The sequence below is a fragment of the Taeniopygia guttata genome, chromosome Z (genome assembly GCF_048771995.1).
Source record: "Taeniopygia guttata chromosome Z, bTaeGut7.mat, whole genome shotgun sequence".
Taxonomy (NCBI): Eukaryota; Metazoa; Chordata; class Aves; order Passeriformes; family Estrildidae; genus Taeniopygia; species Taeniopygia guttata.
Genome location: NC_133063.1, coordinates 68,403,131 through 68,427,423, shown reverse-complemented (window position 1 = coordinate 68,427,423; position 24,293 = coordinate 68,403,131). Strand labels below are relative to the sequence as shown.

General features: G+C 41.4%; 1 long non-coding RNA gene across 6 annotated transcripts in view; it reads left to right on the top strand.

The window, feature by feature from the left end:
- The window catches only part of LOC115491073 (uncharacterized), a 76,279-nt gene extending 53,600 nt beyond the window's left edge, over window positions 1-22,679 (top strand). For 3 of the 6 annotated variants that reach the window (XR_012053071.1, XR_012053073.1, XR_003957033.4), the window contains 2 exons: window positions 3,120-3,160; window positions 19,092-22,679. This is a non-coding gene — a long non-coding RNA (uncharacterized lncRNA). The remainder of the gene's footprint in view (window positions 1-3,119; window positions 3,161-19,091) is intronic. The other 3 variants (XR_012053070.1, XR_012053074.1, XR_012053072.1) reach the window with 3 other exon arrangements.
- The last annotated feature ends 1,614 nt before the right edge of the window (window positions 22,680-24,293 follow it).

Below are 24,293 nucleotides of genomic sequence, written 5' to 3'. Positions count from 1 at the left end.
TAGGCAGAGTTGGATGTGACCCTGACAAAGCTGATCTGGTAGAAGATGTCCCTGCCCATGGTAGGGAGGGTGGAACTAGATGATCTTTAATCTTTCTTTGGATCTGCCACCCCAAATCATTCCTTGATTTTGTAAAAGTGGGCTGCCAGCACGGGGATATGCACAGAACTTGCCTGGTACACATTGCCAATGGCTGAGATGTAGATAGAAGCCCAGAATTCCACACAGGTACAAGTAAAATGTTTCATACATTTTCTGTACATATAAAAGCTGAGCAGTTCAACCAGCCTATATCTGAAAATTGCCATAAAATTAAACACTCCTGCATAATCTAAATGTATGCCCATTACACAGAGTCAGGGTTTTCATTAACAGCCCTGTCAACAAAACCTCAATGATACACATTCAAAGAATGGATCATGTTCAAGTGTAGAGAAATTTATGTTTTACAGACTTTTATTCAATAAATTACATTTAATTTTTCTGATAGTCTTCTTTTTTCTAAGAAGTAACACAGACAATAGTTTTACTTAATAGTTAAAGAAAAAAAAAAAAAAAAAAAAGAATTTTTCATCTCTCCTGACAAAACTTACAAAGTTTCTGACATTTTCTCTCAGGTCAGAGACACTGCATACAAATACCTGTTCTGCCATTCAGTCAGTGAGGCAAAATCGGAAGCCAGTCTCATCCCTGGAATAATTGCTCAGTAAACAAGATATGTGTAATCAATTTTTATTATTAGTACTTCAGTTAACATTCAGGTACCATATTTTACTTCTTATAATGAGCACAGTTTTACAATGGATATTTGGTGTTTACAGTACATAACATCACTGAGAGCGGCAGAATGCCTGTCACGTGCACCAGAGCTGGATTAAATATACGTACATTTCTTTGGGCAGTAACAGTGTAGAAAGATAAATTGCAACATATGTCTGCGTTACTCTATATGCACAAACGTGATTTTTCCCTGTTATTTCAGTGGATGGACATATTTTTTATCATTTTGTTTATCAACAAAATGTATTATTAGTGTTATATTGCATGTCAGGTAAAGAAAGACCTCATTAGTCAGTGAGGTCTACTGCAGAGAATGCTCATGTGTTTCCAGTCCCAGTGATTTTACAGTATAAGTCTTAATATCCCCATATGATTTGGGATGAAGACCCAAGATTATGCACTTCCTCCTCTTGTGCTTTTTACATTGTAGGGTTAGAAATTTAAATTTCTGTAAGAGGAGTGACGTGGCTGATTCCTGGATCCATGATTTTCTTCTGTGGTAGCTATATCTTGAGAAGGACAAACTGGAAAAGAGGGGTCATCAAAATAAATCGCTCCACCTAATGACTAATTTATGTTCAGGATTTGATGCATTGGTGGAGAGCATTTTTTTCTGTTTCAAACAAATATCAATTCCTAATTGCCACAGTCCTCATGAGGACCTTCTAGCAGCTAGTTAAGCACTGTCTTAAGATTTTTTAAATGGAGCTGTTAAGTTGCAAACCTGTCATCACCCATGCACAATCCATCTCACTGTCTGTGGGATTCTGCTGGGTGCAGTTTGAGCCCAGTTGTGTAACAGTGGAGCCTTTTATCTTGGATGAAACAGCAGCAGTGTGTTTGTGCATGAGGACCCCAGGGAGGAAAGCGCACAGATAGCTTCTGAGGCCCTTGTGGGACAGGCCTTCTCCTCACACTGTCATTTGCAGCTCATGCGATCAACAGCATCATCCAGCAGCAGCTTTCAGGCTGAAGAGATATGCAGGCTCTGCTACCTCTCTTGTCCCATGCACTTCCCTCTGAGAGCAGGGGGCACCATACATAATCCACTGATGGATGGGTGCAGTGCAGATGCTGTGCTGAACATGGATCAGTGGAAAAAGCTGTGCTTCTGAGGGTTTTCAGATGGCCATTTTTTTCCACATGCACAAAACTGTAGGTTTTCATAGTCAATTTCATAATCAGCCACCCCAAGGGTAGGAGTGGCAAATGTCAAGCAGAAGGAATTCATTATTCCATCCTTTGTTCCATGGCTTTCTATTGTCGGAGGAGGTTTGCTCCCTTTTAGTCCCAAAGGCTCATCCTTGCATCTACCCCAACAAAACCATTAGAGTGGGTTCTCAGATCCCATGTGTGAATATCTAATGGCTACTACCTAAGGAAGGCATGAAGATAAAGCATGAGGCTGATGTTTGTACCTGAGATTTCCTCCTCTAATCTGATGCTGGATTTCATGTCACACTGCCATATTTCTCCAAAATATATGCAGTAAATATCTGTATTTTCTTCTTCACAAGTGGACCTCCTGCTGTATCAGTAAGTTGGACAAAGCCAGATTCTTGTTTTGAACTTTATAGATCTGTGTTTAAGATACATGAAACTCCAGTATCATGAAACTGCTTAGGACAAAAAAGAACAAAAACCAAACAGCCTTTGAATGGTCATAAGATTATTTTTCTCTTACAGTAGGGAAATCTGTTTAATCTCCCATAACATATTAAACACTATGGCCTTGTCACTGTGAAGAAGCAAACTATGCGCAGTCAGAAATAGCATATTCTTTGCCTTACCCTAGAGATACTGAAGAAACAGAAGGGGGAATTGCCTTCAAATTGGAACCAAACCACCCACAGCAAAACTTCCATCAGAAAATGCCCAATATTAGACCCCAGCTAATCTAATCTGTGTCAGGCTTTTGTTAGGATTCACTCAGAAGTAAGACAGTTGGTAGGACTATCTCAATGATGTAGCAAAGAAATAGTTAATTTATTGTCTCATACAGAAGTATCTCAATTTTTAAAATATTAGGCTTGACTCCTGACAGTGGGCATAGTGCAGACCCCAAAAAGCCGCTCAAGACACCGTCTGCACCTGTGGAGGGTGCAGCCTGTCCTTGCTATTACTCAGAGGGAAGAGGAGAGACATCTGCACTTGACTTTGTGGTCACAGGCATAACGCCAAAAGACAGTATGGTCTTTAATGTGGGAAGAAGAGTGTATAATTCATTATGAAGTTTAGCCAACAAAAGGCTTTTTTCCCTAGCAGCAATCAATGGTGGTCCCCCCTCTCCTGTTTCTGTCACTTTTTTTCCTCCTTTTTTTTTTTTTTTTTTGTTTCAGAAACCCGATCAGTACTAAGACAGCAGAAGCAAAAAAAAATGGTAAGATTTTCCTCCCTTACTCTCCCTGACAGAATGATTTAATTACATAATAGCCAATCTAAACAGTGCAGTGAAAATCATACTTTGCATGCAAATGTGAAGACAGTGTTACCACAGGAATGGAGTCTTTGTTTAGGTACGGGGTGTGCAGAAGTGGGCTGCTCTCTTCTGAACAGACCCAAGTAATGCAGCAAGAAATTCACAGATTCAGGGAGAGCAGGAGGAGTATCTCTCCTGTTTTTTGCCACTTAGCTTTGACTTTACTGCCCAGAAGGAGATATTTTCAGATGCAGGAAGCCAACAGCCAACAGGAAGTTAGCAGCAGGAAGATTTGTCCTCTACCCAGAGAGTCAAGTGGTTCAGACCAGCCTCATACCTTTCATATGAAAGCAGAATTATCTGCATACACTCCAGCTGGCATTGAGGCTCTGTTTACCATCACTCTTCAGCTTCAGAGAAACAGTAAATGTCTCCTTGCCTGTACAAAAACCAGGGTTTCATGGGAAGACAGATTTGGCCTTCTGCCTGCTGCATTGCCTTGGCCCTTTGGAATGAGACTGCTAAAAACACTTGACAGCTTGTTTCCATGGATTTTATACTATGCCCTGAAGTCACAGCATAATCATATAACTAGCACTGCTGGTGCCTACATGTCCCCATGCTATAGGCAAGAGCATCCAAGAACACTAATGTACTACATGGCACCAATCACCACTTCCCAACAGTGTGTAGCTGATATGAGTGTTGGAGATATGCTGTCCAGACACCTCTCACATTCCTGTGAGAGCATCACAGCAAGCTATGAAAACAGCTCAACTGTCAGCCACCCATGCTACTGGGTACAGCCCTACAGAAGACTTCTAACATATGGTTCTCTGCCTGTATTTTAAATCCTCCATCTCAATGTTATTGAGAATTATTAATAGCGTTTCACTGGTTCCTCATAGTTGGTGGTATGTACCAAGAACTTGTTCAGCTGTGTTCAAAATCTGATGATCTTGGTGAAGATCATTATATTAATCGAATATTCTTCCCACCTTGGCTATGCATGCTTTGTGCACTCCTATCTAAGTGGCTTCAACACTTCATACTTTCTGTTTCTCTTGCTGTTTCATGTCAATATTGTCTGTTTATTCTGCAGGGAACATACAAGCTTTATTTGCACAATTGTGTGTACAACAGGGCCCCAAGATTTGGCTGAGGCTTTTGATGGTCAGTGTTCTTCCTGTAGATGAGGCTTGAATTTTAGCATTACTCTTGACCCTGGCTGAAGGATTCACATACTCACTCAGGCTGGATTCAAAAGCAGCAAATAGCAAGGTGACAGATAGCTACTTCTGCGTTTTGGCATGTAAGCAAAGGAATTAGCAGGCTGTAACTGCACAAGCTTACAAAGCCTGGAACAGACTGGCAGGCACTGACATTTGTGTCAGCTGAAAAAGAAAGCAACAAAAAAACCATGGAACACAGAACAGTAGTACTTCAGAAAGGAAATCTCAGCTATTTGCAGAATGCCATCAGCTGAAATTTCTAAAAACCAGAAAGGCCCATTTTAAAGTGCTCAGCATGCCCAGTCAGGGCCAGGTTTTCAGTTAAGCTCAGTTCCCATAGAGGCAGCTAAACAAGAGCCAGATTTTTAAAAGCACGCAGTATCCAGCTGTTTCCATTGCAACAATTCTGTCCCAGTTTTTAAGCAGAGCTTAGGACCACCGCACAGGCTGTGTTATTTCAAAAACTTGCTCTAAGTGACTTCACACCTGGTGTCACTGTTTCATTGGCTACCTGGAGGAGGATCAGGCCACCTCCATTTCTGTCTTCTTCCACCTTTCCTGAGCCCTGATGTGGTCTGAATAATCTGAACTATCAAATAATTGTTCTGGGTATTATACAAAGAGGGAATATCAAGAAATGCACCTCACAGACTACAACATGGTGAGGTTCACAGTTCGCCACTTTACCAGGCAGTTTAGAGCGGCAAGAGCCAGCCAATTATGCTGACTCGAGTCAAATTACATCAACTTCCAAATGTCTGAGTTTGGAGGTCTCAACCTTTTTTAATAGGCAGATGAAGTTGAGAGTTTCTTTCTCCTGAAGTCTGCAGAAAAGACAGCAGACTCCGTGATTCAGGGAAGACTGTGTGGCGGGTGATGTAAAACATTATCTGGTTATCAACACTTGAAAAATTGCAGTCTTCCTTCCGTCAGCATGTCAGTGTGAAGCTTTCTAAGGGCAGGAGTAACCCTTTGCTAGGAGAAGTCAGCCTCAGAGGTCCTAAAGCACACAGCTCTTACACTTGCAGAGAGCTTGTAAGAAGAGAGCATACAGACAACATGGGAAAGGGTAACACCTTCTGCCCTAGTGCCTACTGTCTGGCACGGCTCTTGTGTAAGTAGAGAGGTGTAATTCAGAAAGTGGAATGAATCACAGAAATTCTCAGAAGGTGGTCTATGAGAAGAACTAGTTTCCTTTTATTTCCGTTGTTTGTGTTGGGACTTTTGTTTGTTTCTTTGTTTTGGGCTTGGAGTTTTTGTTTAGTTTTTTTGGTTTGGGTGGAGTTTTAGTGGTTTTTTTGAGGGAGGGAGATGGGAATGGGGGGTTGTTCTTCTTTTATGTGAAGATCAGGTGACAGAGAGGGAAGGACAGAAAATTGACTGGATTGAAGAAGCAGCCCACCACACAGACAGGCTCAGGCTATACAGGCTATACACTCAAAGGCATGGGTAGCTGAAATCACTTTTATCATTTCAGAGAGAGTTTACAATGCTCAAAAAAAACTACTTTAAAGAAGAAAAGACCTGAAGAGCAGGCGAATTTCAGTCTTTTTTTAAAAGATGCAATTCATTTGAGAGGCATGTATCTAGCCATTTGAAGCTTCCTCCTCTGTCTTTCTTTCCTCTCATTTCCTTGATCCCCCTTGCTGTGTGACCACGTGACATGCAGCCATTTGGTGAGAATCGAGAGAGATATTGGCAGTTTGGGAGCTGTTGTTCCTGCTTATGTATGCAAAGAACATAATTGCTAAGTGCATCATCTGTTGTAATTTGCACATCCACACACAGAATAGATCAGGGCAGTCTTCCCATAAGGATACAGTGCCTTTTTTTCCCTCTCTGCTTTTCTGGGCAGTAAAATATTAGGTCTTCTGGGTGTCATTGCAGCACAGGCTGAGCAAATGCCCTAGGAGGTGATCCCTGCCCCAAATAGCTTACGCTCTTAATATAGCTGCAGAGAACCAGGATGTGAAGCAGTATTTCTGTAACTCTCTTTCCTCACACACAAGTTTGAAATTACTTGAGAAATAATTTAGGCAGGTCTGCAGCAGGTATGAGAAGTTACCAATGCCAAATCCAGCATTACAAAACCACTCTGTAGTCACAGACACACCAAGTGGGAGCTTGTTCCCAAAGGTTGTCTAAGCAAGGGCCAACCATGGAAGAGTCAGTGAATACTGGTCTGGAAAGAAAACATAGCACCTGAAAAGAACAAGTAGCATCTGTGTAATAATAAGAGGGCAAAATATTGGGAAAATATAAAGAAATCTAGAGAGAATATCAGAGTGGCCAATATCCAGTTGGCCTCCCCATCAATTGTGTTGATTCTCACTGTCAAAGCCTTTTGACTTCTCATGATCTTCTGCAGCAGAAGCCAAGCCAGTATCTTCCTTAAAACCTTAAGATGCAGGTCAGACAAAGCCTTCACCTGAAAGTGCAAACTGCACAGACTTATTACACATCTCAGAAAACAGACTTGTGCTCTCTGATGACAGGGACAGGGGATTGTTGTTGTTCCATCTGACTCCCCTAAGTAAATATGCAGCCCATAGTGTGTCTTGAGTTCCTTTAATTTCTTCACCAAGCTGTACTTGCAGAAGATTCCCCAATTACCATTTAGGACCTTCAGCAATAGAACCTTATTGTCCAAAGACTTGTTTCAGTCTGTGGCAGACCCCACTGATGTTTATATTACGATCCTTTATTCCCTGGAACCTGATCATGTTGCCTCAGAGAGCCGCATCTCCTTCCCTGGTGCCTGGAGTGCTATGTCCTTTTAATCAGAGACTCAGAAGAGAAAATTTCCTCTCATGCAGGCAAGCTGGACTCCAGGACGGTTTGGATGGATGGAGATGAGAGATCTCTGAAGGCTGCTCTTAAAATATCAGGTTTATTATAGAGGGTGAAAGGCCTCGCTTGGAGTCGCCAGACGCGACACATGGCAAGGCCTGAGGGAGTGGGGGAAGGGAGAGGCTAGTGGTAGAGGGAGATACGAGGATGTTCCAGGAGAGGATGGAAGTTCCAAGAGGGTGGGAGTTCCAAGAGTGCGTCTGGCTCCTCAGGGACCCCTTATCAGGGGGCTTCAAGGTGGGCTGGAACAAGACTTGGGCCAATGGGGTCACAGATACCAGATGCTTCAGGGGAGGGTTACAGATGTGGGATGAACCATACATTGGGAGTGAGATAGAACATTCCATTTAACCTTTGAGCCTATGTGTAGGTAAGGGCAGTGTTCAACCAGGAGGGGGGATTGTCTTCATCCTAGCTGTACTATTGTTTTCTAGTTGTTCAGTAACTAAGGTTTGGTATCTCAAAATTTGTTACCATCTCAATCTCTGTATTTTCTAAATCTTTTGCCAGGCAATCATATTTATAAGGCTTTCTTGTTTCATCTTCCCCAACACTCTCAGACAGTGGTCTTTAAAACAGTAACACACCTTGTGCGAACACATGGAGGGCCCACTGATCCTCCACCAGTGTTGGAATGTCAGTTCCTTCCCGACCTAGCTCTTCTGCTTCGTGGAGCAGACAGCTGCACTAGTGGATGCTACTTTTGTGTAGCAGCACCAGAAATAGGGGAACAGGGGGCTACCAGTGAGCACCAGTCATTTTCCACACATGTGCTTTCAGGCTGTACTTTACACGTGCATGCAAAGTGCTCTTTCCCTCCAGATGCACCACGGGGACGTGGCCCCCGGGCAGAGCCACAGCCACTAGAGGGCATTCGAAGGACATCAGATCCGCAGGTGTCTGGGCTGGGGATGAGCCGGCCGTGCACGTGTGTCCCGCTGTGCCAAGCTGTGGCATGCAGTAGAAGTCTGATCTCAGTGCCTTTCTCGTTCTGCCTTCCTGAACTTGCCCCTGGGTACTCTGAGTTAGTGGTTTGCAGAAAGCATGGCATAGGTTCTTTCCACGGATGAACTGCTGCAAATGGGCAGCAGCTGAGGTGGACCAATGCTGCTAAATTAACCACTGAATAACTACACCTCCCTTGATTGCATCCTTCAAAATAGCTATGCATGTAGATATCAGACATAATTTTGTTCATCAGTTTTAATCAGCTGTCTGCTGATTTTTCTAGGCATTAAGTCAGAAGTCCATGATTTTGCTACCTTTTGCCATCTACTCTCTCTCAATGGAGAGAACTGTTCTCAAAGGCCAAACTTTAACAAAAGCATACACATACACTTTATACCAACCTCTTTCTAGTCCATTTCAGTAAACTGAGGAGTTGAATATGGCCTTCTGTATTCCAGATGAAGGCCAGGGCCTTCAAAACAAAATATTTGCAGTGACTTCATAACCATGTAGCTGTCTGCCATCCAAAGGGAATGACTGACACAGACCATATGAATCCTTTCAGTCAAGCTTAAAAAAACTCCCTCAATGTTCCTCTTTACTTCCTGTTTTTAATTTTTTTTTTCAAGAGATCATCAGTACAGAAGCAGCATGGCAATATATGCATTTGCACAGTGACTTTCTGCACAGATAAGTTCCCATGAGAAAAGTTTGCATTAAAGAGCTCTAGGTTGGTATTTCTGCCAACTGCTCCAAGTGTATTGGAGAAAAGGGATAGGGAGGACAAGGGTGAGCCTCCACTTGCAGTGGGGCAAGACATATCAGAATGAGTTTGCCTCGTCCTTGTCTATTGTCAGGGTTTTTTGCTGTCTGAGAATGACCAAGTGCTGCCTCAGTTTTTTCCCCATCAAATTGCTTGGCAAAACTTCAGATGCGCAGGAGCAGCCTTCTGAAAACAAGCAGGAGTCTTGCAAAGTGTAGAAGGAAAACCTAATGCTTTCCATAGACTTGAGAGAAAGGACACCAAGACAACATCAAGTAAGACAGGTCAAACTCTACAAAAGTGAAAAGGGAAACAGTCTGTCTATCCCTCAGACATTCGCAGGTCGAGTCAGGTGGATTTGTGAAGGGGATTGGACCTTTGGGCACAGGTCCAGAGTCTCAACCCCTATAACTGGCACAGGGGAACAACACCATGATTCATCACCATGTGCTGGAATGCAGCTACTGTGAGGTGGGAGTGGAAGTGATAGGCTGGATTTAGCTCAGGACACACATGTTTACAGTAGTATGAGCACCTGTTTGCTCTTGGAAGCAATCCTGATGAACATGTGAGATAGCATTAATGCTTTTGTGTTTCTCACTGGGGTTGCTACACCACCCTTCTGCATCCAGGATCTTGGACTGGGCTCATCAATCTTTATGGTCAAGGGAAGCACTTTTATACAAAGTCATGCCTTAAATCTCAGCAGTAACTCATAAGGCAGTGTAGAGAATATTTTTTATGCCAGTGGCAGGGGGAAGAAATGTTTCTTGGGGCACAGTAGCAGACCTGTGGGTAGAGCTCAAGGACCTTGATAATGTTATTCTGAGTCCATCATCCAGCTTTTTTACATACAAGTTGGGTTTTACAGGCATTGAGCTACCTGTCTCCATTAATGAATTAAGACCCAGCAAACCACAAACGGAACTAATTTGTATATTTATCCCTTAAGAAGAGAATTAAAAAACACACTTGTTCTGGGAATTGTGAATGATACATTCTGCCTGAAGGAAAACAAATTATCATTCCAGCAGGAAAATTCACATCTCCAGGGTTCTGAAAGCAATTCATGTTGACTCTCTTGTTTTAGTCTATGGGGGATTTGAGAGGAATGATTTGAGACAGGAGCAACGGAGAAAATCCTCTCCTTGTGTTCTCTTTTTCTTTTACATGACTGTCACACAACAGGTGATGCACAGGCTTCCTCAAAGTTATTGTGGTAAATGCAGATTACATTTCATACACAACAGACAGTTGCTGCAAACCTTGACTGCTACATTCTTTAATGATATACTGTTTTTAGGGAGGCACAGATGCCATTGCTGTTCAATAAGTAATAGATTATATATCTTTCTTCCCATAACATGAGGTGTTGTTTGAAAGGAAATCTGAACTAAATGAAGTAAATAAATAAACTAAATAAAGTTCCCAAAGGGAACAGAAGGCACTAAGTTATTTGGTTAAAACTGTTGCTGGTTTCAGGATGGCTTTGTCATCCTAGGTTACCTTGGTGACACACACGTGGGAGAAGAGTAGTGTGATACCAAAATCATGACTACCACAAGAATGTGGTATTTTCCTTGGACTCTCTGTAAATTCTTGAATCCACCTTCGAAGGCCATCTGATCAGATCTTGTACGAATTTGAGCTATTGCAAGTATACTCCAGAGGTTGTCTGAGGAGACAGTTCACATATGTCCACTGTTAGGCACTAAGAGAAGACATGAGCTTCACAGATCATGTTTCAACAGTGACTTTGCCAGTTGTCAAGGCTGCACAAGTACTGGATTTTAAAGTTGAAATTAGGTGTGGAACTGTCATGGTTTGACACTGGCACAATGCCAGTGCCCCCATGAAAATGCAATCTCTCAATTGAATGCTGTGAAACGCAATCGAGAACAGAGCAAAGCAGGCCCAAGCTCAATAACAAGAAAAAACTTTATTAAGCTACTACTACTATACTACTATAGAAGGAAAAAGAAAGAAAAAAAACCCACACACAAATATCAAAATGAAAACCTTTCAAAGCATTCCTCCTCCCACCACCCACCTCCAACAAACCACAGTGAGACACAACCTGGACCCAAGTCAGGTTTCCACCTTCCAGACAATTGATTCTCAGTCCATCAAGGGAGAGAGGAGTCCCTCCTGTGCCACAGACCCCCCAAGAAACACAGCTGCCACATCCTGTGGTTCCATGTCACCACATGGCACCGCCCAGAGAAATAAGTTTGCCAATGGTGACCCTCTCCTTTCCATGCACAGTGCTCTCACCACCAATGCATGGATGGACAGACTGCTTTTAGGATTTTTCCTTTCAAGGATGCCCTGCCAAGAGGGGAAAAACAACAGTTCAGTTTTTCATTTTTGGGACCACAGTCCCCCCCCCATTTTCCCCTGGGGCCGAGGATCCAAGAACAGAGATCATCTTCTCTTCTTCCTCTCTGAAGACAGGGGGCACCACCACAAACCTCCCTAACTTTTCTCTGTTCGCTCCACTTCTATCTTTTCCCAGCTGAAGCAGGTCTCTTGGGCTCACCAGCATCCTCCTAAAATACAGTCTCTCTTGGAGGAGAAGATCAGTTCAGTCTGTGGCTAACAAGAAAAAGTCCAGCCAAAAGCCACTCCGTCATCTCCTCCCACCTAGAATTTTTCCTTCCAACATCCCAGGTCCCAGGCTGTCTCTCTTCCTCTCTTTCAAACCGAGGAAGAGAAAAATTTCACAAAAATTTTACAGTTTTCATTTCTCAGGAAGGGTTAAAAGTCCCAACTCCCAGAGATGGCTCACTGCCCAGGCTCCAGCTCCCACAGGCAGCTGGGCACCTTGCAGCCCCCACGCTCTTCTCCTTCCCCGCGGTGAACTGCTGACAAAACCACCGCCGTCTCTTTTTCTCTCTTGGGAGAGAGACTCCGGAGGGGAACAAGGACATCCCAGATTTCTCCACCCTTCCATCTGCAGGGGGCCAGCCCGGTTCCAGTCCCTCCACCCTTGGGCCTACCTCCGAAGGCCACATGGCTTTTCCCTCCCCCACCCAGCTCATCGCTGGGCAGGGGAGAGTCCTGCACTCCACGCTGACCGGAACCAAAGACAGTGCGTTCTCCTGGGAATTCTGCTTTTAACCCCTCTGTGTTCTCAGAGGCGTGTCCACCTTCCATTGGTCAATGTCCAAATTGACCTCTTCCTTCTGGAAAAATTCTTTTTCCGTGTCAAACCACAACAGGAACCTTAAAATACCACCTTTGTGGAGTCTTGGCTTCTGGCATGTGAGTCTTTCCTTGGCGATGTTATGTGGTCAGCACTGCCATATCCTGGTGGAGTCAGTGTGAACAGGTTATGTTTGCAACATCAGGGAGGAAAGGAACAAAGCAGAAACATACTTTCAGTATTAGGTGAAAAAAAATTTCCTGTATTTAAAAGGTGTATTTCTTCTCTTATATTAGTACAAGTGTGGGAAAATCTGGGATACAGAACTTTCAAATAAAAACATTGTAAGATTAGGTTCTGCAGGAATGGATTTTGTATATCAAATTTTAGTCTTCTGCATAAATGGCATAAGTTATCATTATTGCAGTGGAGATACGGCAAAGTAAATCTAGTGGATGTATAGAAATTCTAATTCTTGGGAATGCATCAGGATTACATCAAGACAAATAAAGGCTGAAGGTGAACTTTAGTCAGACAGTAAATACAAATTAAAAATACTGTACACAGACTTATGAATAAACACACAGAAGCTTGAGGAATTTCTTAAGACAAAACATCTTGCTGACCTGTATTTGCAGGGAGCCCTATTCTCCTTGTGGTACAAGACAAGGTTCAGTTATGGGCACTTATCAAAGAATTTATTAGTATTTGTGTATTTGTTCTAAAGCCCTTACTAACACTAGTTGAGATGCCTGTATAGGGGTACATCCCAATAAAAAAAACTAAACAAAAATGAACATTCCTTAATTTCATTTTTTTCCTTTGATGGTAATATTTGCTGTCATAACATTAATATGTACGCTTTGAGAATCAAAATGCAACACATAGCCCTGAACATTGTCATCTTCTTCGTAAAAACACAGGGCAATGTTTGGAGATATTTATGTTTGCTGACAATATATCTAGTTTCCTACGTGTAGATGTAGTAGCTACTTGTAGATTTTAAAACATGCTAAGCAGCTGTGACTATATGGGGCTAATGCCTCATCAAAATCTGTAGCCTTCTCCACTCTCTTCATTCAGAGTGGTGGGAGAAAGGGCTGTGCTCTACTTTCTGTGCAGCCAAGGATCTCTCAGGGACACCTCTTGGTGAGTGGAGCATGCCTCAAGAAGGCACAAAAGTATGAAGAATAGAGCAGCTACTGACTTTGATGGGCTTCCTCTTGTTAATTCCTCCTAATCCCATCTTGCAAACTAGTATTTGGAGTAGGTAAGCAACTTTATGTGGGGATTTTTGTGCCTCTCAAAAAGAGACTTAATTATACAGAATAATGTTTTTGCTAAGCAATGGGACAAGATCTCAAATACACTTTTGCCACCACATATTTTCAATATTGTAATCACAAGAATCTTTCTGTGAAGGATAAATTGGAGACAAAGTAACATACTAAGAAGACCACTATTTTTTGATATCTCCCTCACGCAAACAAATAATAATTAATAACATTAATTGAGCAGATTCTAGGGCATCTGGCCAAGGAAAGTATTTGTCTTATGCTGTACACCTTCTGTTGCACTCTGCAAACACAAGCTGCTAGAATGACCTCAGCACTTCTTTTGCTTTTATTCAAAGTCATTGAGATGTTTATGATTCAGTTTCCTCCCTATCTCAGCAGTAAATATCTAAGGCAAAGACCTGTAAATCTGCCATTCAAGCAGCAAAAACAACAACATGCCAATCCAATAAATGACTCCCTCACAGTGTTTTCATTACACAGAGAAGACTTTCTGTGTTCTGTCCAAGAACACCATCCTGCAAAGTTTGCTTTATAGTAAACAAGGGAGGTCCAGCAGAGATGGGCAGCAGATCAGAGGAGAGACAATGTCATGTAGACTAAAGCAGGGTGAAAAAGAAAAGAAGGCGTAATTATTGTTTAGCATGTTCTTAAATTATCCAGTGATTCTGTTAAATTCACTTTCCTACACAGATTACATTTTTTTTGGAAGTGGCCTTTTGAGATTGTATTCACTAATACCTAGATATTTAGCATTCTGTGAATGGTTTGATATTATTTCCTGCTTTCTGAGTAAGAAAATGAATTATTTTCCTGTATTTTTTTTGCTGCTAATCCACTAGAAAGGTATCACTTTCAACCAACAGACAGTTGAAGCAAATTATTCATGGGAAAATCTTGAATTTATATATGGCTACAAAGTGTATTTCAAAACCTTATGAACAAAAAAATCTGTCAGAATGTAAACTAGTGCATTCATCATTTACAAATTGAAGACTGCTTCAAACTCACTGAGTAGTTTGCTCATTATAATTTGTTCAACTTCAAAGTATGTGATAAAGTAGTAAGGAAAACAATTTTGAAATGTCTTTTTCAATGCCCAGTGTCCCATTTATACATCTGCTGATTAATAAGCGCAGAGAAAAGATGGTGTTAAAAAATAATTCTGCTTCACTATTGCTACTTTTCTTTTGAGAGCTAACATAGATGTGATCAGCATTTTTCTTTCCCTATAAAGGTAGATTATCAACATTTCTTTATTACTTAGGAATAAAGATAAAACACCTTCAAACAAACAAACAAACAAAAAAAACCCCAAGAAAACCAAACTAACCCAAACAAAAAAAAAAAAACAACACAACAGCCCCCCAAAAACACAACAAAAAACCTCTACAACACCAAAATCAAACAGGCCTCACACAAAAAACCAACACACACACATTTAAGAAAAAAAAAAAAGCAACTAAATAAAAGACAAAGAAAGGCAAAGAAGAAACCCAGAAATCAAAAACTAAAATCAGATTGGCTCAAACAGTTTCAACTTATCCTGAGCACATATCTCTGGGCTCAGCCTGTTGCACAGGCATCCATGCATTTTTCTCCTTCAGAATAAAAGCCATTTTCAGTGATGGCAGGATGTTATATAAACAGTTTCTTACCTAACTCAGGGAAAAAAAATAGGAAGAAGAGGAGAAAACCAGGATGATTTTATCTGGTTGTTGTATTTCTCTGTATAGGTGGCTAGATTTTAAAAAACTGAGTCACTTTCTTCAGTAGGTATGTTTTAGAGCTGATGCCAGGAAGGGAATAAAAAGTTGTTAGACAGAGAAATGGAGAGAAGGTCAGAGCCTCTCCTCTTCAGTGGAAGAATGTGGAAAGAGAACAAAGCAGGAGGATTCCAGAGAAGAGCTGTATGAACCTTGGAACAAGACGAAATGGCAAAAGTCTTGAAAATAAGAAAAACAGAATTCAGCACTTTCTGCGCATAGGAAATAATGTTAAAATGTTAATTTCAATGCAGAAAATAATGTTAAAAGGAACAATCAGCTGAGGAAGCTGAAACCTAGGGGTTTCAGAGAGGGTTCAGTGTTGGAAGTATAAGAAGATAAGAGGGGAAGAAAAGAGAGGAAAAGTCTCAAACCCAAGGAAAGTCAAAGCACTGCAGGAAGACAGAAGGAGGAGGTCAGCTCTGTCTCTGTTCTTCTGCACAGCGAGGGCTTGGCACACATGTGTGCCTGCACGAGGAGAAGGGCAGAGCAGTGCACAGTGTGACTGCATTGTGGCTCACTGAAAAGAGAGCTTACCACAAGAAAGAGAAAAGACACAATAAAGTGATTTAGCACCAGCTGTGCTTACTATGTTTTAAATGCTTTTTTTTTCCCTTGTGTTGTACAAACAAGCCTGATTTTGAGCAGGATATTGCCCTTTCATTACCTTCCCTGTAGCTGATGTTCTTGTCAGCATCTCCTGCCATAAAATACAGACCTCTTGTAATGAAGCTGCAGTGCACTAACTTTCAGAGACAGCGGGAAGAACAACCCTTTGATAACTGTGAGGCCCTCTGCTGCAAGAGTGGGAATAAAAGCCTTCAGAAAGGGATGGCCTGGCTGATCCTTATTAAGGTGCTTAGTATATTTTGTCAAGAAACACTGCAGAATCACAAACTAACACACAGGCAAAGCACAAGGCCCAAGGAATAATAGGAAGCCAGTGGTGACTGCTCTTTTCTAGCTTCAAACTACCTTGCTGATTGCAGCATGGTAATAATAGTGTTTTGCAGGCAGCTGTGCTCCTTCGTAATGCACTGTGTGGGAGCAAGGAAAAATTAAGGAACACAGGGCTGGTGCCCAGCTTCCTCTCCAGCAGCACATGGCCCCAGAGAGAGGCAATGCTGCCCAAGGCAGGAATAAGCACCATCTCCATTTTCTTTATTGCTACTTGAAAGATCAATTCTAAGAAAACCAAAAAATGTCAGATTTTTAAAAGTGTGCATTCCAGCTGTATGAAAATATACCAACAAAGTCACAGTAACAGTTTGTTCCTGTCTATATCTACCTATTGCAAACTCCATTACCCTGCTATGTCACAGGACTTAGAAAACTATTTCTGCAGACCTGATTTAAGAGCTGTCTGTGGAAAAATTATCTAAGATGTCTATCTCAGATACCTGGAAAACCTTAAGACACCTTTATTTTAGAGAGCTGTAATTAGCTAGTACACCAGGAATATGATTCAATTACACATCTATTGCAGAAGCAGAGCCAAAAAACCCCACAACAAACTGTGCAAGTCTTTGCATTTCTGTAACTGCAGAAAACTGGGCAGTCCAGTAACCTTGCCAAGCTGTTAGCCGTCAAGAACTTTATTCAGCGTGCCATGTGTCTGTTCCCCACAGCCAGGCACTACAAAGGAGGTCAGGACAGGGGTTCCTTCAGGCATGTGGTGGAGCTGTGTGCATCAAACGCAATACTGAAAATGTGGCTTGAAGCAAGAGTAAAATGTGGTATCTTTAGAGCAGTGTTATTTCATAGAAATACTGCCTTGTCTAAGTATGCTCAATAGCCAGCCAGCTCACCACAAAATAGGAGAAGGGGAGTTGGGCTAACACAGAACAGGCATGGATTTGCCTCTGAGGGTACTCCAGCAATCCAAACCATGGGAGCATAGCACTGGAGGCAGAGGGGCAACAGCAGCCTCAGTCAAGTGGGCAGCCTGAGTCATGCCAGGTGAGTTCTGTGGAGAGCCTGGTGCTCTTTATGGATGGAGCCTTAAGCCAGCAGCCCAGCAGCCGAGGAATGTACTTTCTGACCAAATGTGTAAAGCCTGTGTCTATGCATTCCCTGAGAACCTTATAAAGAGGACATGATTTCTGGTGCCAGTGCCATTCATTTAGCTGTCCCAGAGTGAGGGAGGCAAGAATTTCTTCAGAGAGTTATGATGATGCTCAACATCACCATATGTAAACTTGATTAAAATCCTGCTGTCCTATTAGCCCATTTTTACTTAGCCTTTCCTCAGCTGGATTCCCAAACACTAAGCAAAATGGACTTCAGGTTCTAACTCGGGGAATTTATTTTCTGCCGACACAAACAGGAGAGAATGTTCTGCTCTGAGAATCTGAAAAGGATTTGTAAAGTACGTCCACAAAAGAAGTTTCCTCTGGAACCCTCATTTCCTGGCTGCAGTATGCCTGTCACATTTCCACTGATTCATTGTTCAGCTTCAGGAAACAAAACAGCTCTCAGTCCCTCTGCTGAAGTTTGCTCCTTTTTTAGCATAGCTTGTGATAAAATCCTAACTGCGCTGTCTTGGATATTCACTGCATCCTTGTTAAACAAGGGGGAATACTTGATGCATAAATTATCCTGTGCTTAATTTTGCATGTCATATAATTTTAGAGCATTTAGAAATGCTGGACTTAGCGAGCATTTATCCTCACAGCTGTGGCAGTTTTAGTCTTGACTTGCTTGCTAAGGATACAACACTGAGTTTCCATTGTAAGCAATGCCCTCAGTGCTGAGGGACAACAGAAACCTTTAAGGCATAAACTCTCTCACCAAGCAGCGTTCATCTTTCTGCAAACAACAGTCATGTACATCATGTTCTGCTCAAATGCCTGCACTGACCATGACCACTGTGAACAGACTCCAGCCCTCCAGTCCATAAGCAAAGCTAAAGAAGCATGGGAGTCAACCAGTCATTCAGCAGTCACACAGTTTGCTGTTTCCAAGTGTGTCTTTCCCTCTGCCTGGTTTTGCAGGCTCCCAAAACAGCGCAGCAGGAGACAGAATGTTTTTCAAACCTGCTTGCTACAGTGGGCTGTGTCTCCAACACCAACCAATGCACTTCAGTATATTAAACTGGAAACAGCTGCAGCAGGCATAAACAGTGTCAAACCCTGGTGAGTTTTAGGTCAGCTGCAAGGTTGTAGGCAGTCCTGCCCACTGCAAGATTTCAAACATTCCCACAGGCCACGATAGGAAGCCTTCACCTCACCTTATCTAACCTTGACAAATCAAAGTATCATGAGTTCTCATATAAATTCCTGATGGAGACAGGCAGTGGACTTCAGTTTCTGAAGCATCATTATCTGGATAGAGCCATAGTTAAAAGGAAGTTTAAAAAATTATTAAAAAATCTTGTTCTGTTTTTCCCAAACAGCAGAAACTCCCTCATTAGCTAAAGGATGTCACATTAAGTAGAGAAGAGATGTAAATAATCATGCTTTTCCTTAGGTATACTAACAAAAGGCAGTAGCCTTATGGTTCCCCTAGCATCTATGTTATATGCTGTACTGTGAAATAATCTACTTATATATTACTCTTCATCTGTCAGTAGTGAAAGTGCTTTTGAGAAGGCAGTGAGCCACTCATTCAAGATTTGATAACTGAAGATACCCCTCGACATGTTGAAGCAAAACAGAACCAAACAATCTCATTAGGCAAGAGAACCAGCAAGCAGGCTCTGTGTGTAAACAAAATTCTCACAAGAAAACACAATGACCATCATGACAGATTTGCAATCTTAAATGGACTATGATACTTGGTCAGAGCATGTGAGCTTAAAGGAAACCGAGTGAGGCGCCTGCTTTGGAGCTCTGAAGTTTTTTTCAAGTCATGAAATAACTCCCCTCTTGTCTTCATTTTTGTCTTCTTTCCAGATAAAAGACACAACTCCAGGTTTAGTAGCAACTGAAACTTTTTCTGTTGAAGAATTCCAGGAAAAGAATCATGCCTGAAAATGACCATTTCATTATTTGTGAAGTAAAGCAGCTGAGAAATGCTTTGAGAAAGGATATCCCAAGGTTAAAATGAAGGAAATGGTTCTTCACCTGCTCTTGCAACTTACGTCTCTTCCATGATTAAACTTGCAATATCTGCTCTCTGCCTCTCTGTGGCTGCTTCCATCTGTGTAATTGGGCTGGGGTCACTACTCTAAAATCTGCAGCTGTCCTCAACCTTTCCTTTGCATATTCATTTGTCAGACCAACAGTTTTCCACCAGAAGGGTCTTGTGGCAGTAGGAGAGTCGCTGCGAGAGTATTTGACCACCTGCCCTAAATCAGCCATTTCTTATTTTAGCTAGGGAAAGTCAACTAACTGGTAATTCTCCCCTCTGTTAATCAGTGATCAATGCCTCAGCACATTTCCCAAAACACTGTTTTTCATCTAACATGGTAAGCATCTAAATTTAGCTCCTGGTCTGAGCAGTACTTGAGAAAATAGCTCTGTCACAGAAGTCTACTCTGAAGACTGAAGTGCCCAAGTTCCCACAGTGCAGTAATCCTCATGCCTATTAACCTCTACTTCAGCCTGCTCTTGGAGACACAGTCCAGGAGCATGCAACTTACAGAAATGTCTGCCATGTTTCCCAGATGAAGAAGTGTTCATGAGGAAACGTCCCATTGTCTTGCCCTTGTGGGGATAAAGTCAATGACTAATGTGCATAGCAGGGTCTTAGAGGTTTCTGGAACTCATAGAATAACAAAGAACAATAAGTGTGTACAAAACAATTTGAAGTGAAAAAAAATGAATTTTCTTTCATCCTTCAGAAGCAGTTGACTTTTAAGTCTGCTACACTTACAGCCACATAGTTTCTTTAGAACTATGGGGTGAAAATTCAGGTACGTTCAACTAAGAGACTATTAACGATTTTGTGTGTCACATTTGAATTAATGGCTGAGATGTCATTCTCAGAGAAGTGCTCAGTATGGAAATGTGATTTCTGGGAATGCAAATAGCTCACACAGGTTTTTTGGCAACGATAAACAAATGGATGTTTGCACAGGTGTAATTAAGCACAGAAGAGGCAAACCTCTGCACAGAACTGATTTACAGTCAAATTCATCAGCCTTGAAAATCCAGATTATATTGCATGTTTCTGTGTTATCAAACTGGTGTTTCAATTTATTGAATTACCAGATCTTCTGAATGATGTAAATTAGATGACAACTTTGGAAATAAGGTGAAATTGGTTTAAACTCTGACAATGTCAGTGGAGGGGACAGGGGGTGGGCAGGACAATGTGTGAGTAGAGCCTTATTGCAAGGACATGAAGTCCATCTTCCCAAACACAAACATAAAGCACTGCAAGCCATGGAAATAATTTAATAGAAGGTAGTATCTACCTTCATGGCAGTGTGTCTTTTCCAAACAGTGCACCAATAGACAAAGAATATTTTTACTTTGAAGAATTTGCTCTTGCAATAGAGAACTAAAAACAAAACACCATTTTGTACATAGGTAAAATGTTTGGGGATGTTATGTAGAATGTGGGACTCATCATAAAAGTTTCAACAAACCTAACTCTGATATTGCTAATGCAAAACTTCAATCCCTAAAATCAGAGTCATTGTTCAAACAAGATTTCCTGCAACTCTAAAAGGCTTACTAAATCTCATAACAGAAACAGATTATTCCAGTTCTTCATTCCTCCCTTACATCAATCAGCGCAATCTGAATTCAAGAAATTTCTGGAAATTTAGAAAGTTGTGAAATAATTTAAATGTTACTTGATAAATTTTCTGTTTTCCTTATGATTGCTACATACTCAAAATTGTGACAACCAGCAGATGTCTCTGCAGCCACTGATCAGTGCTGCACACATGAGGAAAAGAGGAAGAATTTAATGAGTGAGCGCTCACTTTAAGATTGACTTCCAGAAATGTCAAACCTACACAGCAAATTCCAGAAGAGCAAAGAGTGACAGCATGATAGCAGCACTCCCTAAGAAGGAATCAGCATCTTACTTGGTTTTACAAATAACAACATGAGTACCTTAGAACTGTCTGTTTACAGAGTGGTTTATCAAGAATAAAAAGTTTCTAAATTTGGTGTCTTTGCTTCAAAAAGGCCTTGTTCTCAAAAAGGGCAAGCTTGCCATCCCTGGAGCTAAGCTGTACCTGTTGTCCTTGTCCTCCCACAGGAGAAAATGACTGCCACAAATATCCCTTGCTCTACTCCAACTCAGGGCATGCAGTTCCAGGGTTTCCTTTGTTAATGTATAAACAGAAACATGTGAAAAAAAATAGTATTTACCCTACCAAAACAAGACACCCTGCTGTACATCAAATTCCCTCTGTGGGAGAGGATAAGCTGGAAAATGAGGCAGATGATAGTTATGAGTCACAGTATTTAATGTGCTGTGGTAAGGCACTTGAATGTTATGACTGTGAGAGCAATAGAAGAAGCTATTTGATAACAAAGCACATATTTTCTACCACTGTGAATGATTTGTAAGCCCACTGAGCTGCTGACTTGCAGCCTAGTGTCTCCTGGTGGAGTCATCTTTATTGAACCCTGCTGGTACTAAAGATTTCTGGACAGGTAGATTTGTGTAGCATTTCTATCTTGTACAGAGGCAGTCCCTCTTGCCACAAAGTCACAGTTACCTTTTGGCTTGAGACAACTGAGGAAAACCTCAGGGCGCACAGCAGAAAGATGGAAGTTTTCTAAGCCACTTTTTTTCTTCCTGAACTCTGAGTGGCCCAGAATTAAGTGTAACTTGCCACTGACTTCAGTAGACCCTGCTTGCAGACCACTGTAAAATGAGCACCTCTTACCTCCTCACAGGCGGCGTGAAAAAAATGCTGAAGATGTAGAGAGGCTCTTTGGTGTGAATGCAATTGTTGCATGTCTGTCAGGCTGCATCAGTGCTGTGGGTGTCAGGGAGCACAGACTAGGGCTGCATGCTGAGAAAGGAGCCCTTCCTCTGGATGCTGTGTCCCCTGTGGACAAGGTACAGTCCTTGCTTTAGCAGCACTCTCTGGCAGTAACATCTGCATACATACACATACCACTTTATGGAAAATACTAACACTCTCTTTATTCAGTTGTCAGATTACAATATATGTGTAGGGCACAGTTTATCTTCTCCAGATCTTCTAATTATTGAAATTCAAGAACCCCATTTCTTTCAGGTAATGAAATAGAAAAATCCTACTGGCATTATGGTTCTTGGATGAAGACCTATAACAAATGTGATCCTTCTCCTTTCCCTTCCAAGTAAGGTGGTGGGCCATTCAGTTTGCAGAAGAAGAAAGACCAGATGGTGGTAAATGTCTTTACTATATGACATATGTTTGTATGAAAGATTTTTATTTTTCTTATTCTTTGATTTTCGTGAATTACATTTTATTCCCCTCTGTTTTAAAGAAATTGAGTAGCAAGATTTGTATTTAATAAAAAGCCTGTAGTTCATGCATGTGATTCACTATTTAACCACTATTTAATAAAAAGCCTGTAGTTCATGCATGTGATTCATGATGTATGATGTTGCCACAGGAAAAGTAGCTAGCGTTGTTACAGACTGTCATCTTAATTATGAAAATTTTTTATTTAAATATAGAGCTGAGCATACAAAATACAGCACAAGGCCATCTGTTAGTTTTCCATCTGGACTCATTTGCAAAATACTCTCTGTTTCCCTCCTGAACACTACTTTTAATCTTCCTTGGGAAAATGTATGACTAATCTATGGCACACAAGAGATAGCTATTTGAATGCCAATTTTAATAGAAGTGGCTATGTAGTTCAAAGTAGTAGCAAAATATATTTATTTTGTTTTGCATGCAGGTGTAAAACTCACATGATTTCTAGACACACAAACAAATTTTTTCCTATCCCACTGTTTTTAACTAGCAAAAAGTGAAAGTCTTCAAGATTTCTGATTTAATGGAAAAGTTACAAATGAGGATGAACAGTTAGCATTTTGAAGTGCCTGACCAGGACTTTTGCAGTGATTCTGAAGTGGCTTGTATTTCTTTCTTGCTCAGTCTGAAACATCCCCAGAGTCCTGATTTCTGAAGAAGAACACTCAAATTATACTTACCATAAGTATCTGAGCTGAATATTGTAGTATTAGTGTAAACCCTACTCATTTGGTCCAAACTCATGTTCCCCAGACCAGTAAAAGTGTGGGCGATGGGTCTGGCCATACCTCAGAGCATCAGTTGCAGGGAGCCCACTGGAAGCCCTCTGGAAAACACATGCATGGGTTTTCATGTACAATGAAATACTGATTTCATTGTACCCTCTGAGGCCATCTGTGGGTCACCACCAGTGTCCTCCAGAGCCACCAACAATGGGCTGCTGGGAGTTGTGTCCTGTTTTCTCTCTCCACTCTGTATCATAGAGCAGTGAAAACCTCATTCCCTGGAGGCTATTCTCTAGTCATTCTTCTACATCTCTGAGTCAGGTATCCTGAAGTACCTTCTCAGGTGCTCCTCCCTCCCCTAACATGTCATCTTTGGCCAAACTCTACTTCACAGTTGCAATAGTGGAAAGCAAAAAGGGGCTTATTTCAAGGGTTTATGATTTGAAGGGTAATTATTCAGTAGTATCTTACTCTCCTCTTCCCCTTTCTTTATTTTTCAGAGAACAGAAAAATGTTTTTAGACACCTCTGCTTGATTTAATTCTTTATAAAAAGGCAAAGGCTAATTTCTCCTGACTAACTTGCATGCAAAGTTCTGAAGAAGTTCTTTGCTGGGTAATGTTAAGTCATCTTTGGGATTTTGGTTTGTTGGCTTTGGTGTTTTTTGGTGGGGTTTTTTTGTTTGTTTGTTTTTGGTTTTGTTGGGGTTTTTTGGGGGGTTTTTTTGTTTGTTTATTTTTGGTTTTGGTTTTTTTTTTGGTGAGCAAACAAATTGTGTTCTAGAAAACACATAAAAATAAAGAACTGGAATAAATTGCTAGGCTCCCTGGCATTGCTTCTTCAGGCTGTCGAGTATCTCATTGCTCTTCCCTGTCTGTCTTTCTGCCATCACTATGGCAGGATGTTTTAAGTTCTCTGCTACAAAGACTGTCATTTTTTTCTTTCTCAGTTTTCAATACTATGCGTAAATGCACTGTTGCAATATGAAGC